Raw genomic sequence first — 16,900 nt, 5'->3', positions numbered from 1 at the left:
GACACTCGACGGATAAGTGATATCCATCGGGTGAGTGGTAAAGCTATCCGACGGATAACTGCTGTTAAGCTTATCCGTCGGGATACAATCACTACTCGACGGATGAGCAATATCCATCGAGAGAGTAGAAATGAATGAGGTGGGAAGAGAAACTATTGTTGACTCTGTGTTGATTGAAGTTATTTGAGGCACAGATGTCATAATAGTTTCTGAAAGAATTGGCAAGTGAGCCAACAAATCATCTAAAAGATGATGCTCACTTGCACTAGATTTTGGCTTCCCCAACAGAGTTAAAGAAGGGGAATCTGGAATTGAAGTGTTTATCATATCCACTTCCAGTGAGTTAGTTGGTGAGTATGGTGTTTCAGTGGCTTCTATTATAAGAGATTTTGGCTGTGACTCCACATTTATTGGAGCCACATCAATCTGAATTTGAGAAGGTGCAGGGACTGTGTCTTTAGCACCAGTTTGCACTGTGTGTGTGCCCTGTGCATCCCCAGTTGTTTTGGATTTCTTCTTTCTAGTGTAAGTTTGGGGTGAGCTTGTGTCCCTAACCCTTTTGGCCTGTGCTCTTGGATGAGAGCTTTGTTCTGCTAGAAGTGAGTTTTTGTCCTTTTTAAGCACTGCAGTTTGTTGGGAAACTGCAGTATGGCTAGGCTGGGATTCACTCAACTCTCCAACCTTATCCTTGGGGTTTCTTTGATGTTCACCCCTTCCCTCACCTATCTGACCCTCCTTCACACTCCCCTCTTTGGCTTTGGTAGATTTTTCAACTGGTACCTTTTGAGAGATACCAGAGGGGGTTTTCTTTGATTTGGATTTGGAAATTACAGTTGATTTGGCAGCTTTGGTAGGCAACTGTTTGGTCATTGTCACAGTTGCCATAGCTATGCCTGAAGTCAAAGAAATAGAGGAGATTAGAATAGTTGAGGGTATGGATGAACTTACCTCACTTACCTGAGGTGTCAGCATTACAGGGAAATAGAACATTGGCACATCCCTATGGTGGTTGGCTCTGTTCAAATCTGCAATGATTCTTCTCTCTTGAACCCAACAAGCTAATTTGTTGTTTGGGTTCTCAAGTGCAATTTCTTGACAAAGATGGTTAGCCAATAGCATAAAAAATCTAGCATAATATATGTTCTTTCCCCTTTTGGCTAACTCACCTAGTTTAAAACCTAACTCATATATGACAAGGTCACTGAAATTGTAAAATTTGTCTGTAACTAGCATGTATAGCATGTTAAGCATGGAAATGTTCACAGAATCAAAATTACTGATTTTTCCAGAGAAAACTTTAGTTACAACATCACACATAAAACTCCATTCCTTCCTAAGACCTAATCTCCTAATATCACTTAGCTTATTAGTAGGAAGTGCATAATGCATGGAGTTAAGCATATTGATCAAATCAGTGTCAGTGTGTGGTGAAGTTACATTATCATCAGGAATCTTGAAACATGCTTTTATCACATCACTATTGATACATAATTCATTACCTTTGATGGTCAGAGTGATGGTTTTGTCAGTAGAGTTCTAAATTGCAGAGGTCCACATCTCTTCTAAAACTTCACAAAAGATTGTGGGTGATTCAAGCATGGCAAAACTTAACTTGCAGTTTTTAACGAAGTCCATCATCTTGTGATAGTCTTCTGATTGCTGAATGCCCTTGTTGACCAAAGCAGTGAAGTTGTTCTTCTCATAAATGAACCCAGTCTGAGACATAATCTTTACTACAGGTGCCATTGTTAGAGAAGGAAAGCTTGAAGAGAAAGAGGATTCTTGCTTGAGAGAGAATAAAATAAACACAGCTGTAATAACCCCCAAAATTTTGAACTTTTTGTAACCCTTGTGAATAGTGTTTTAGCTGAATGAGAAAACTTTTCATGCCACACTATGTAGGGGTTCTGATATGGATATTCTGAGATTTTATTAGTACTTTATATGGGATATAAGTGTATGTAAAGATCGTCAGAATCCAAATCCGAACACTTTGATTTTCCCGGAAATCCAATAGATACGGAAAGAATTGAGTATAAGGTAACAGGATAAAAGGATTTAAATTAAAGGATTATAATAGAGGATCATAAAAAGGAATATAATGTATTGAGAAAGGTTAAGGGAACCTAAGTAATAAGATCCCGGGTATGATCCTTCAAACGATAAACGAAAACGAAAGTTAAGCGAACCGTATAACAGATCAGCGGTCATTAGGCAAACAATTAGGAAGTTAATCAAAGGGATTAGAGAGGATGATGTCACCCAACCAATGAGAAGGGGACAAGGAGGGGAGGATGACATCATGAGGATGACACAAGCATGACATGGGAAGGAAGGAGGTGTGGTTGAATGAGAACCACACAAATTCAAGGGCAACAAGGTAATTGACTAAATCAAACACAAAAACAAATCAACCAAGCCAAACAAAATCATTCTTCATCAAAATCAAAAAGAACCAAGGCATTGTTCATCCTTGCTCTCGGCTTTTTAGCTTTTTAAAGGGCAAGAATTTCAAAATCAAAGATCCAAGCATCCTAAATTGGTAAGATAATTCCCTAATCATCTTTATGCTTAGTTAGGGCTATATCATGAGTTTAAGCCATTAATTCCTTCTCAATCTTCTTCATTTAATCAAAGAAGAAGACAATGAATAGTGTTTTCAAGTTTTTAACTTGAAATTTTTCTTGTTTTCCTTGAAGATCCAAGCATTCTTAAGACTTCTCAAAGCTTCTTAAGGCTTCCTAGCTCCCCCCACCACTTCAAGGAAGGTATATGTAACACCCCCAGATCCGGGGTCGGGGATCCGGGTCGTCACGGTCTTTCTTTCCACAATATCACTTCACTTAATTAATAATAAATAACCTTATGCTGTGACCCCACACTAACACACACCACAACCCGTTATAGTCTCAGAGATGAAATTTAAATAAGTACAAGTCTTTGAATCCACAATTTAAAAGTTATTACAACCCAAAATGATTACTTGATAATTTACAGTTAATTGCCATTATTTGCCACAAGTTATAATTATACATAATTGATTCTCAAAAGTAGATGGTCTGATCTACAATAGATCTACCTCTGCAGCTATAGCAGCTACAACATCAACGGGAAGACGCGGGACGCTTCCCACGCGCTTGCGCTGGGTCTGCTGGAGTCTGGCCATCTTTCCTAACTGTTGTTGTGTGATGAAAGAAGAAAGCAAGGGTGAGCAGCAAGCCCACCAAAATAATATGTATAATGATTTACAATATATGAGCCTACTCATAATACTCATGAAAGTCTTGGTCAAAAGAAATGAACCAAGTTGATATCTTAATGCGATGAAGTCGGAAAATATTCAGTATATATATCTATATACATATATACCTTTCAAAATATTGGAAGTCCTCTTCCATGCATAATATACACAAAGTCCCAGTGTATAACTGTATATAAAAAAATATCGTTGCAAGGTGATCTCATATATCTAACCTTGTCTCAACGTTTTTCTGAAAATCTTAGTCATTCATAAGACAATTATTAATTAGACATAAGTTTAAAAGATGAAGTTACAAGATACCCCAATATACTTATATCTTTCCCAAATACTACTTGAACTACCACCGTTCAAGTTATAATTAGTTTCAAAAGTTCATCCCACTGATGAGACCACAAGATAAGACTTGAATAGATTCAATCTTTGAAATATTATTGAATGAAAAAGTTATGAGATACTTTATTTAGTCCCGATATATATATATCCACATATATATATCTCTAAAACATTTCCTGGAACCTCTGTTATGTAAAGTATGAACAGAGTTTGAAACATCCAATGAATTTTGGAAAGGAAAAGAATTTTGGCATAAACCAGATATCTTGCTGATCAGGCAAAGATACCCATTAGTAACCTTTTCTACTAGTAGATGGACGAATTCCCCACTGGTCATCACCCTGGCCGCATTAGGACCTATGCTGGACTGCCACTCAGCCACTTATGCATTTGATGGACTCCCACTGAGCCACTTACACTATCATGGACGCCCACTGAGCCCATGTTGCTGATGCCGACTCAATAGATGGACTTACTTCCCGAACGTTGGGTAAGTAATCAATTCATTTACCAAAACTGCAACCTTGTTGCGAATATAAAATACACCACAGAGCCGGATTCCCCAGGTTTTGAGCGAGTATTTAAATCCCCTTAAAAAGGAAGATCTTAAATATAAAAATGAGTTTTGGGATCCGCTCTGACTTTAAAAATCATTTTGAAGACTCGAAAAACATTTTTAAGAATGTTTGGAGTGAAGCTGATTTAATGAAGTAAATCAGTCCCCAGAATATTTAGAAAATGTCTGAATATTATTATTTAAATAATATTCCCATAAAGAATAATCTTTATAAAATAATTGAAGTAGAAGTTTTAAAACTTATACTTGAAATGAATATTAAATAACCAAAGATATACCTATACGAAAGTACTATCTTTATTTGAATAATCAAAAGTGAGTTTGATTATCGACACCTTATTCTTTAATAAAATAAAGAATATACCTCAGCAAATAATCGGAGTCATAGATCCTCAAATGAATATTCAAATAATATTCATTAAATAATATAAACTGAGTCATAAGCCTTCAAATGAATATTCAAATAATATTCAAATAAATAAATAAAAGGAGTCATACGCCATCGAATAATATTCGAAATAATATTCAATAATAAAATAAAGTTAAAGTTATCGAATAAACCTTATTCGATTAATAGTTTTGAAAACTATGACCATATATATATATATAAATATATATATATATATCCATATCCATATATACAAAATCTACTCGGGATCCTCGACTCCCGGTTTTAGAAAATATTTTCACCTTTGGGTCCCTATACTAAGGGTATATGCAAGTTACCGCTATTCTCTAGCATAGGTATTATCAACTGAACCAACAGATATATATTTCAAGAATATGAAACAGGCATGCATATATACCATATCACATGCTACAATATATCGCAAGAATTTGCTAAATAACCAATATGCATTTATCGCAAGATCATGCATATACAAATGTATACATCACAACAACAGTATAACGGATAGAATACTTGCCTGAGCGACTTGGGGTGATAAAAGGCTCGGGACGAGTCTGGTAACCTATAAACAACAAGTAAGTTGGAATTAAACCAAAATCACTTGTAAATCTATACTTTAACTAACTTAGACTCTAACGCTTGTTTTGCGCTCACTGATTCGCTTAAGTCACTCGGGTACCCTCGGCTCCACCATTTTTAATAATTTAACCTTTACGAGTTTTAAAGCGATTCCTTCGCGAGTGTCTTACCAACTGCCTAACACACTTACCATAAATGTTTCACACATTAATTAACCCTTTTTGGTCTTTAACCTATGTTTCAAAGTGAGGCGAGGGGAAAAGTTTCGTTCGCGAAACGCCGTTACTTGAAACGGTCGTTTCTCCTAAACCGTGCATCGGAATCGAACGAACTACATATCAAAACGAAGCTCGTAACATGAGCTATCTAAACATGGCAGTGGTCATATTCTAGCAGGGGGTTCTCGGGTCCTAATTCTATGCACAAAAACAGTCCAAAGAAAATCGGACGTTACGACGGCTATGTTTACGCGATTTCCCAATTTTATACCATTCAATTCCATCACCAAACAACCCCAATCCCTTCATACAATCAAAGTCCATCCATATCACATCCTAACAGCCCCAAAACTCAATATTATGAACTTTATACTACCCTCAAACATGAACTAAAAGCTATACTTAAGTTCATTAACCAATAATCAAGATTTCCAACTTCAAACTCATTACAAATCCAACCACACTCTAAGTATACAAGGATCATGCTCCTCATGAATTATAACAATCAAAACCATTCCTAATACTCAAAAGTAAAGCTAGGGTTTGAAGTTTTATACCTTCTTGAAGCTTTTAATCAATGAAAGATCCTTGGAAAGCCCATGGAAGCCTTGATCTATGCTTAAGCTACCTTGTCCTTACAAATAAAATCAAGAATCAAAAATTTGTTCTTGAAAGTTACTATTCACCCTAAACTTTTAGGAATTGATTAACTAGGTAAACCTTGGATTCTTGGATCCAAACTTATAGCATAACTAAGTTATGAATTATGGAAGCTAAAGAAACAAACCTTATAATTTTTGAAGGTGTGTAGCTTGAGTTTTTGAAAAACTCCTCCTTGTTTTTCTTCAAAAGGCCGAGAGCAAGATGAAGAAGAAAGAGAGATTTTTGTGGTTTTGCTTTGATTTGATTTTTGGTTGGTTGTTTTTGTTGTTTGCTTTAGTGAATTACCTAGTTGCCCTTGGTTTTGTGTGGTTAAAAAGTCACCACATCTCCTTCCTTCCCATGTCATGCTTGTGTCATCCTCATGATGTCATCCTCCCTTCCTTGTCCTCTTTCTATTGGTTGGATGACATCATTCCCACTAATCCCTTTGATTAACTTCCTAATCGTTTGCCTAATGACCGCTGATCTGTTATACGGTTCGCTTAACTTTCATTTTCGTTTATCGTTTGAGGGATCATACCCGGGATCTTATTACTTAGGTTCCCTTAACCTTTCTCAATATATTATATTCCTTTTATGATCCTCTCCTATAATCCTTTAATTTAAATCCCTTTTTATCCTGTTACCTTTTTCTCAAATCTTTCCGTATCTAGTGTATTTCCGGGAAAAAATCAAAGTGTTCGGATTTGGATTCTGACGATCTTTACATACACTTATATCCCATATAAAGTACTAATAAAATCTCAGAATATCCATATCAGAACCCCTACATAGTGTGGCATGAAAAGTTTTCTCATTCAGCAAAAACACTATTCATAAGGGTTTCAAAAATTTCCCAAAAATTGGGGTTATTACAGTCTCCCCTCCTTAAAAGGATTCCGTCCCGGAATCAGATAGAAAACAAATGGGGATACTTTCTTAGCATTACACTTTCTAACTCTCGAGTCAATTTTCCCACATTGTGGTTCTACCACCAAACTCTGCCTAGTTTGATAATCCTTCTGCTAAGCACTTGTTCCTTTTCACTCTATAACCCTTCCTGGTTGCTCCATATAGGTTACGTCGGGTTGCATATCTATGCGCTCATATGCCTCTATTTATCTGGCATCTGAATTACACTTCCTTAATATTGATACGTGAAACACGTTACGACCTGCTACATGTTCGGGGTTAGGGCTAGCTCATATGCTAACTTCCCAAACGTCTTAATATATCCAAGGGTCCAACAAATTGTAGACTTAGCTTTCCTTTCTTTCCGAACCTCATCAATCCTTTCCAAGGGATACCTATATCATTACTAGGTCCCCTATTTCATACTCTTTATCCTTTCGTGTCAAATCAACATACTTATCATGTCCATCTTGGGCTACTACCAGCCGTCCTCTGATTAGATCTATCATATCCTTGGTCCTTTGGACTACTGCGGGTCCGAGCATCTTGCGCTCTACAACTTCATCCTAACATAAGGGAGATCGACATTGTCTTCCCTCAAGGATCTCATAAGGCGACATCTCGATAATGACATATGATCTATTGTCGTAAGATAACTCAATCCGAATTAAGTGATCATTCCAAATTCTTTCAAGTCTATTGCACAGACTCTCATTATTGCTTTTAGCATTAGAGCTTCTGCTTCTCAATACCCATTCTTTTCCAGTTCGTAATCGCTACTACCTCCCGTTCCTAATATTATACTGGTTATACTTTTGCTCGTTAGCGTTCTATAACCTTTTAATAACCACGTCAACCTTAGTATCACGAATGTGTTTCCATTCCGCATACTACCACCACTTTATTACTCCTTTTTCAGTTGTTTCTATTTTCCAAAATTTGATCAATCAAATAGAAGTAAAGGAATTTGTTGAGAGATCACTATGATCATGAACACTTGTTATATCGCATAGTTAGTACAGAAGGTGGCCAGCCTTTAGTACTTGACAAGCAATTAAACAATAGCTGGTATCCTACTCGGCTTCTATCACACAGATAGATAGTCATTCGGCAATACCTCCCCTTCTGGAAGGGTTGTTCTCCTCAGCTTACATGAAATGAAAAGAAGAGAAAAGAACGAATTGAAGAGAATTGTATATTCATAAAAAAAAAAAATTATTGCCATAAAATATCTGGCTTGGAATCTACCTCTGAACTATAGAGGTTTGTCATAGAAGAACAAAACATATATGTATTTATATCAACATCAAGTATTATAGCATCGCATTTCACGTGCCTAAATATTTTCGCTATCCCGTCCATCATTCTATGGACCCATGCTCTTCCTCGAGCTTATACACAATTACTTTTGAAACTCCCTCGACATCGAAAATCAAATCTGGGATCTCATTCTATACATCATCGTTACTAGAATTCTATGCTTGCACCGCAACCTTCCTCGTATAATAATACGACTCTCTATTGATAAGAAAGAATAATTATTCACTAGGTAGATACTCTACTTAATTAGTCTATCAATGATAACTTATACACTACCACGACCCGATTAGTGGTACTCAATCTCAACACCCATTCCAATACAACTCTCACGGTTGTAATCAGCTCATTACTCACAGAATCGTTGCTGCCTTACTATGGTCCACCACTGACCTACTGTAGTCATTCATTTTCCATGAAGTCTTAATAGCTAACCATACGGAGTCTATCCATGTCGTATCAAATCATTCTAAGGAGGTAACATAATCACCACTCCTGATTCATGAAGAACACTCCTGATCCTGACATACATACATGACATGAAGCAAATAAAAGTGCAGAAGAGTTTCAATCGAAGCAACGATAGCAGGTTAATACCATTCTTAATCATACGCCCTAAATAGAAGAATTAACTCAAGGGTTCATCTAGTCCTTTTTGAAGCATGGTTCTGGCTTATCTCAAGATAGGACCTTATAAGACAGATAGCCCGTTCATGGTGATTACACGAATTAAACCTTTACCAACTACTATTACGGTTGGGTATTGCACAGTCATCAGGAGGAATGTCAATCTTCCAAACCATAATATAACCTTCACAGTTTTAACCATCATCACTGTATTCCTTTGGCACAAGTGCCTATAATTATCCTCTTACCTTTAAAGTGTCGGCCACCTCTTTGGCCTTTCCTGATAGTACAATTTCCTTACAGTCAATGTCATTTTAACCACCTCCAAATAATTTTCTACCTCATTTCAATCACAGCTTATGTGAAGATGTTTTCCTTAAAATCTGATGAGTAAAAAAAAATCACCATTTTTCCATAAGTTATTGCCTCAGTCTTTAGAGGTTAATCACTGTCAAGACTGACTCTCAATCATACTTAGAACATCTTCTATCTTAAGTCCTAATTGCCCTGAACAATTTCGACCATTACTGGTTCGATCCATACCTTCTCGTGGTTTAACACGTGCCTCACTTGGCAACATTATAATTACGTCATATTTCCTTTATCAACATTTCTATTCTTGAGAATTTTGAATATCACCTTTTTCCTTGTAAAACCTCTAAGGTTATCCTTCAATCATTCCTCCTGTATTCCCTAGATACAGGGCATATCACAATACCATTTACTAATACTAGAACCATTGTCTATTTACTTCTGAAAAATTTCTCCACTGATCCTTAAAGGTTATTATTACCTTAATCCTTTCCAATTCATACTGTCAAAACTCATACTATCCCTATTAAGGGTGAAATGCCAACCTTTATGCATTCCCCTAGGATTCGTTTTAAGTTACCGCTGTTCTATCCTTAATTCCACCTTTAAAAAGGTACAAGCATCCTTCCATGGATAAATAAAGTCATATATCCCTGATAAGGGTATCTTATTCAATCAGTTCCACGTCGATAGTCTATACCGAATTTCACAATAGCATCCTTATTCAAGTTAAGGTCAATCCACATGGCCTCCAAAAGATAAAAATGGTTATCCGCTTTTCTTTCCTGATTTGGTAATGATCACATGGATGATCTGGAAGATATTGGTCGTGTTCAACGTGAACTTCTTCTTAATAAATCCTTATTTACTTTTGTTGTTTATCTCAACAGTCATCTCAATGTTGGGATATCTTTCATACCTGGCGTCTCCCTTCCTGGGTATCAAGCCACCGGTCTTACACTTCACATTCTTGAAGGTCACTTCCTTCATCCAATTTTCTTAATTTCTTACTTTCTTGTCTCCTCAGTCTATCCGCGTCTCATTGTTTATCCTTCAAACTATCTCAATGTTTCCTCGAATCCTCCCAACTTAAAGGGGATAAAATATATGCACCTCTTATGCCTTCAACCGTCAACTTTAACTCATGGTGAATCACCCTCATCCTGACGATCATATACTTTTCTATTTCTATTGCTACGAGTCTTTATGGTTTCCTCATACCCAACTCCTTTATCATTCCTCACACTCTACTGCCTTTATATTCCTTTCCACTTCAGTTTCTTTTTATTTTCCTTTCTCTTATCATTATTTCATGAACCAACACAACATAAGCATTGATTTCAAATATCCCGTCATTCTGGATTCGTGTCCTCAGAACGAATCTTGATAACTTTTACAACTTAGATTCATAATTCATCATACTCGTCCGCCTTTGTTCTGGCTCTAAAGCTTTTACACTATCTCCATAACCTTGGGAATTACTTTCCCGAAAACAATTGACTAAACTTTAATCAGTTTATTATAATCTCTGGCTCCATGCCTTTCTTGGTCTTTCACCAGCGGGTGGTCTCTCTCTTAGGAGGGTAAGTGACAAAAACAGTCTTTTGTGATTCGTCAATCATTTAGAATCTCAATTGATTCCTCTATTTCCTTTAGCCAGGCTTTTGCCTCGACTGGGTCAGCTTGTTCCTTGGAACTCTGAGAGCTTAGCGACTTAAAGGTCCTGAAAATATTTCCCACTACATTGCTTCCTCAAGGTGGTGGTTGGGAATAAAGTATAAGTTCTGTTTAGACAGGTCCATGAATTTCCGTATAGAAGTACCGTCTCGGGTCTCCTTATCTCGCTCGACTTCTGTTTTCTTAGTCTAAACATTCCCTCCTCCTCCCCATAATCGGGGTCATCCTTCATGTTTTAAATCCTCATTTTCCACTCCATTATGTTATGGGTTCCTTCTATCTTGATGGCGACCTCCCTGACTATCACGTTCAGGGTTTGCTCTAAATCTTATTCCTCAAACTATGGCTCTCATCTAAGTTCTCATCCTTACGCTCTTGAACTTTCGGAACCCAAATTCTATAGGAATACCTCATTATTCCCTTATCATCTTTCTCGATATTAATCTTTTATCTAATTGTTGGCTCTCTACCTTCATTCATAACTTTTTCTGACACAATATGATCTTTTCCAATAATTCGGGCTGTATTGCAATCTCAAACAGCTTTTCGGTACCGGCTCCGGTTACCTTCACTACTATTTCCATTTTCTCAAAATCTCTTATAAACTCTCCAAAAGACATCATCATCTTGAGTCTCTCCTTTTTACTAAGGGCATCAGCCACCATATTGGCTTTCCCCGCATGATAAAGAATCTCCCAATCATTATTCTTGATTAGCTCTAACTGCCTCCTCTGGCATATGTTGAGCTCTTTCTACGTGAAAATGTACTAGAGCACTTATGGCTTAGGTAATTCTCGCACTTCTCTCCATACAAGTAGTGCCTCCAATCTTTAGGGTAAAACTATTGCCACGAGCCTAAGCTCATGGGCGGGGATATTGAATTTCATATTACCTTAATTGTCTTGACGCAGACGCGATTATCTTGCTGTGCTAAGAAGCACCCTAATTCCTTATGCGAAGCGTCACTTACAAATCACAAAATCTCCTTTTTCCATCCGGCAATGCCAGCATAGGGGCCATCACCAACCTCTGCTTCAGTTCTTGAAAGCTGTTCTCGCATTTCTCTGTCCATTCGAACTTCTCAGTCTTACGAGTAAGCCGCGTTAAAGGGGCTACTATCTTTACAACTTGAACGAACCTCCGGTAGTGACCGGCCAATCCTACCTCTGGTAGTCGACCAAACCATGGTCATCAATTCATCAGTGGTCCTTTATCCAATCCTGTCAGGATCCTCCATGGGATCCTCCTCAATAACTATCCCTTCTAGGACAACATCCTCAACCGCTAAATCCTCAATATCAACATCATCCGGTCCTGCATTAGGACACTCTATCGGATCCAAAATCCGATCTCCAATTAGTAATAAAATATCATCGCGATGTTGCTCCTCAACCTCAGGGTTCGGAGTCCCGCTACCATATACGATAACGAACTACGCTCCTATCACGATATTTATAAGGGTTCCCATAAGGGTTTTAACTGTCAGTGCTACGTTAGGTAGCCCGACTATGAACTTGGCAAGAGTTCTTATTATCTTAGTTAAATTATTATCTTAACGTCCCATCATCTCTGAGGTTTATAACGCTTAGCTCTGATACCATTTCTGTAACACCCCCAGATCCGGGGTCGGGGATCCGGGTCGTCACGGTCTTTCTTTCCACAATATCACTTCACTTAATTAATAATAAATAACCTTATGCTGTGACCCCACACTAACACACACCACAACCCGTTATAGTCTCAGAGATGAAATTTAAATAAGTACAAGTCTTTGAATCCACAATTTAAAAGTTATTACAACCCAAAATGATTACTTGATAATTTATAGTTAATTGCCATTATTTGCCACAAGTTATAATTATACATAATTGATTCTCAAAAGTAGATGGTCTGATCTATAATAGATCTACCTCTGCAGCTATATCAGCTACAACATCAACGGGAAGACGCGGGACGCTTCCCACGCGCTTGCGCTGGGTCTGCTGGAGTCTGGCCATCTTTCCTAACTGTTGTTGTGTGATGAAAGAAGAAAGCAAGGGTGAGCAGCAAGCCCACCAAAATAATATGTATAATGATTTACAATATATGAGCCTACTCATAATACTCATGAAAGTCTTGGTCAAAAGAAATGAACCAAGTTGATATCTTAATGCGATGAAGTCGGAAAATATTCAGTATATATCTATATACATATATACCTTTCAAAATATTGGAAGTCCTCTTCCATGCATAATATACACAAAGTCCCAGTGTATAACTGTATATAAAAAAATATCGTTGCAAGGTGATCTCATATATCTAACCTTGTCTCAACGTTTTTCTGAAAATCTTAGTCATTCATAAGACAATTATTAATTAGACATAAGTTTAAAAGATGAAGTTACAAGATACCCCAATATACTTATATCTTTCCCAAATACTACTTGAACTACCACCGTTCAAGTTATAATTAGTTTCAAAAGTTCATCCCACTGATGAGACCACAAGATAAGACTTGAATAGATTCAATCTTTGAAATATTATTGAATGAAAAAGTTATGAGATACTTTATTTAGTCCCGATATATATATATCCACATATATATATCTCTAAAACATTTCCTGGAACCTCTGTTATGTAAAGTATGAACAGAGTTTGAAACATCCAATGAATTTTGGAAAGGAAAAGAATTTTGGCATAAACCAGATATCTTGCTGATCAGGCAAAGATACCCATTAGTAACCTTTTCTACTAGTAGATGGACGAATTCCCCACTGGTCATCACCCTGGCCGCATTAGGACCTATGCTGGACTGCCACTCAGCCACTTATGCATTTGATGGACTCCCACTGAGCCACTTACACTATCATGGACGCCCACTGAGCCCATGTTGCTGATGCCGACTCAATAGATGGACTTACTTCCCGAACGTTGGGTAAGTAATCAATTCATTTACCAAAACTGCAACCTTGTTGCGAATATAAAATACACCACAGAGCCGGATTCCCCAGGTTTTGAGCGAGTATTTAAATCCCCTTAAAAAGGAAGATCTTAAATATAAAAATGAGTTTTGGGATCCGCTCTGACTTTAAAAATCATTTTGAAGACTCGAAAAACATTTTTAAGAATGTTTGGAGTGAAGCTGATTTAATGAAGTAAATCAGTCCCCAGAATATTTAGAAAATGTCTGAATATTATTATTTAAATAATATTCCCATAAAGAATAATCTTTATAAAATAATTGAAGTAGAAGTTTTAAAACTTATACTTGAAATGAATATTAAATAACCAAAGATATACCTATACGAAAGTACTATCTTTATTTGAATAATCAAAAGTGAGTTTGATTATCGACACCTTATTCTTTAATAAAATAAAGAATATACCTCAGCAAATAATCGGAGTCATAGATCCTCAAATGAATATTCAAATAATATTCATTAAATAATATAAACTGAGTCATAAGCCTTCAAATGAATATTCAAATAATATTCAAATAAATAAATAAAAGGAGTCATACGCCATCGAATAATATTCGAAATAATATTCAATAATAAAAAAAAGTTTAAGTTATCGAATAAACCTTATTCGATTAATAGTTTTGAAAACTATGACCATATATATATATAAATATATATATATATATATATATCCATATCCATATATACAAAATCTACTCGGGATCCTCGACTCCCGGTTTTAGAAAATATTTTCACCTTTGGGTCCCTATACTAAGGGTATATGCAAGTTACCGCTATTCTCTAGCATAGGTATTATCAACTGAACCAACAGATATATATTTCAAGAATATGAAACAGGCATGCATATATACCATATCACATGCTACAATATATCGCAAGAATTTGCTAAATAACCAATATGCATTTATCGCAAGATCATGCATATACAAATGTATACATCACAACAACAGTATAACGGATAGAATACTTGCCTGAGCGACTTGGGGTGATAAAAGGCTCGGGACGAGTCTGGTAACCTATAAACAACAAGTAAGTTGGAATTAAACCAAAATCACTTGTAAATCTATACTTTAACTAACTTAGACTCTAACGCTTGTTTTGCGCTCACTGATTCGCTTAAGTCACTCGGGTACCCTCGGCTCCACCATTTTTAATTATTTAACCTTTACGAGTTTTAAAGCGATTCCTTCGCGAGTGTCTTACCAACTGCCTAACACACTTACCATAAATGTTTCACACATTAATTAACCCTTTTTGGTCTTTAACCTATGTTTCAAAGTGAGGCGAGGGGAAAAGTTTCGTTCGCGAAACGCCGTTACTTGAAACGGTCGTTTCTCCTAAACCGTGCATCGGAATCGAACGAACTACATATCAAAACGAAGCTCGTAACATGAGCTATCTAAACATGGCAGTGGTCATATTCTAGCAGGGGGTTCTCGGGTCCTAATGCTATGCACAAAAACAGTCCAAAGAAAATCGGACGTTACGACGGCTATGTTTACGCGATTTCCCAATTTTATACCATTCAATTCCATCACCAAACAACCCCAATCCCTTCATACAATCAAAGTCCATCCATATCACATCCTAACAGCCCCAAAACTCAATATTATGAACTTTATACTACCCTCAAACATGAACTAAAAGCTATACTTAAGTTCATTAACCAATAATCAAGATTTCCAACTTCAAACTCATTACAAATCCAACCACACTCTAAGTATACAAGGATCATGCTCCTCATGAATTATAACAATCAAAACCATTCCTAATACTCAAAAGTAAAGCTAGGGTTTGAAGTTTTATACCTTCTTGAAGCTTTTAATCAATGAAAGATCCTTGGAAAGCCCATGGAAGCCTTGATCTATGCTTAAGCTACCTTGTCCTTACAAATAAAATCAAGAATCAAAAATTTGTTCTTGAAAGTTACTATTCACCCTAAACTTTTAGGAATTGATTAACTAGGTAAACCTTGGATTCTTGGATCCAAACTTATAGCATAACTAAGTTATGAATTATGGAAGCTAAAGAAACAAACCTTATAATTTTTGAAGGTGTGTAGCTTGAGTTTTTGAAAAACTCCTCCTTGTTTTTCTTCAAAAGGCCGAGAGCAAGATGAAGAAGAAAGAGAGATTTTTGTGGTTTTGCTTTGATTTGATTTTTGGTTGGTTGTTTTTGTTGTTTGCTTTAGTGAATTACCTAGTTGCCCTTGGTTTTGTGTGGTTAAAAAGTCACCACATCTCCTTCCTTCCCATGTCATGCTTGTGTCATCCTCATGATGTCATCCTCCCTTCCTTGTCCTCTTTCTATTGGTTGGATGACATCATTCCCACTAATCCCTTTGATTAACTTCCTAATCGTTTGCCTAATGACCGCTGATCTGTTATACGGTTCGCTTAACTTTCATTTTCGTTTATCGTTTGAGGGATCATACCCGGGATCTTATTACTTAGGTTCCCTTAACCTTTCTCAATATATTATATTCCTTTTATGATCCTCTCCTATAATCCTTTAATTTAAATCCCTTTTTATCCTGTTACCTTTTTCTCAAATCTTTCCGTATCTAGTATATTTCCGGGAAAAAATCAAAGTGTTCGGATTTGGATTCTGACGATCTTTATATACACTTATATCCCATATAAAGTACTAATAAAATCTCAGAATATCCATATCAGAACCCCTACATAGTGTGGCATGAAAAGTTTTCTCATTCAGCAAAAACACTATTCATAAGGGTTTCAAAAATTTCCCAAAAATTGGGGTTATTACAGTATATCATCTCCAAACCCTAGATTCCTATGTATTATAAGATGATTTTGATTAGTAGGGTGATATTGTAGCTTGTTGTTGTGATTAAAGTTTGGGATTTGAAATGGTAGTGAAATGGAATGGTAAATGTTGTTGTTTTGATTAAAAGAACTTAAGTATGGTTAAAGTTAAGCTTAGGCATAAGTATGAATGTTAAAATTGAATTGGTTGGGGTTGTTATGATGTGATAAGGATGGATGTTGGTTGTATGTTGGATTTGAGGTTGAATTGGGATGGTTTTGAATGGTTTAAAATTGAGAAATCGCG

Source organism: Apium graveolens, chromosome 7 (assembly GCF_009905375.1).
Source record: "Apium graveolens cultivar Ventura chromosome 7, ASM990537v1, whole genome shotgun sequence".
Classification (NCBI taxonomy): domain Eukaryota; kingdom Viridiplantae; phylum Streptophyta; class Magnoliopsida; order Apiales; family Apiaceae; genus Apium; species Apium graveolens.
The sequence above is the reverse complement of the archived record's forward strand: the minus strand, read 5'-3'. Positions refer to the sequence as shown.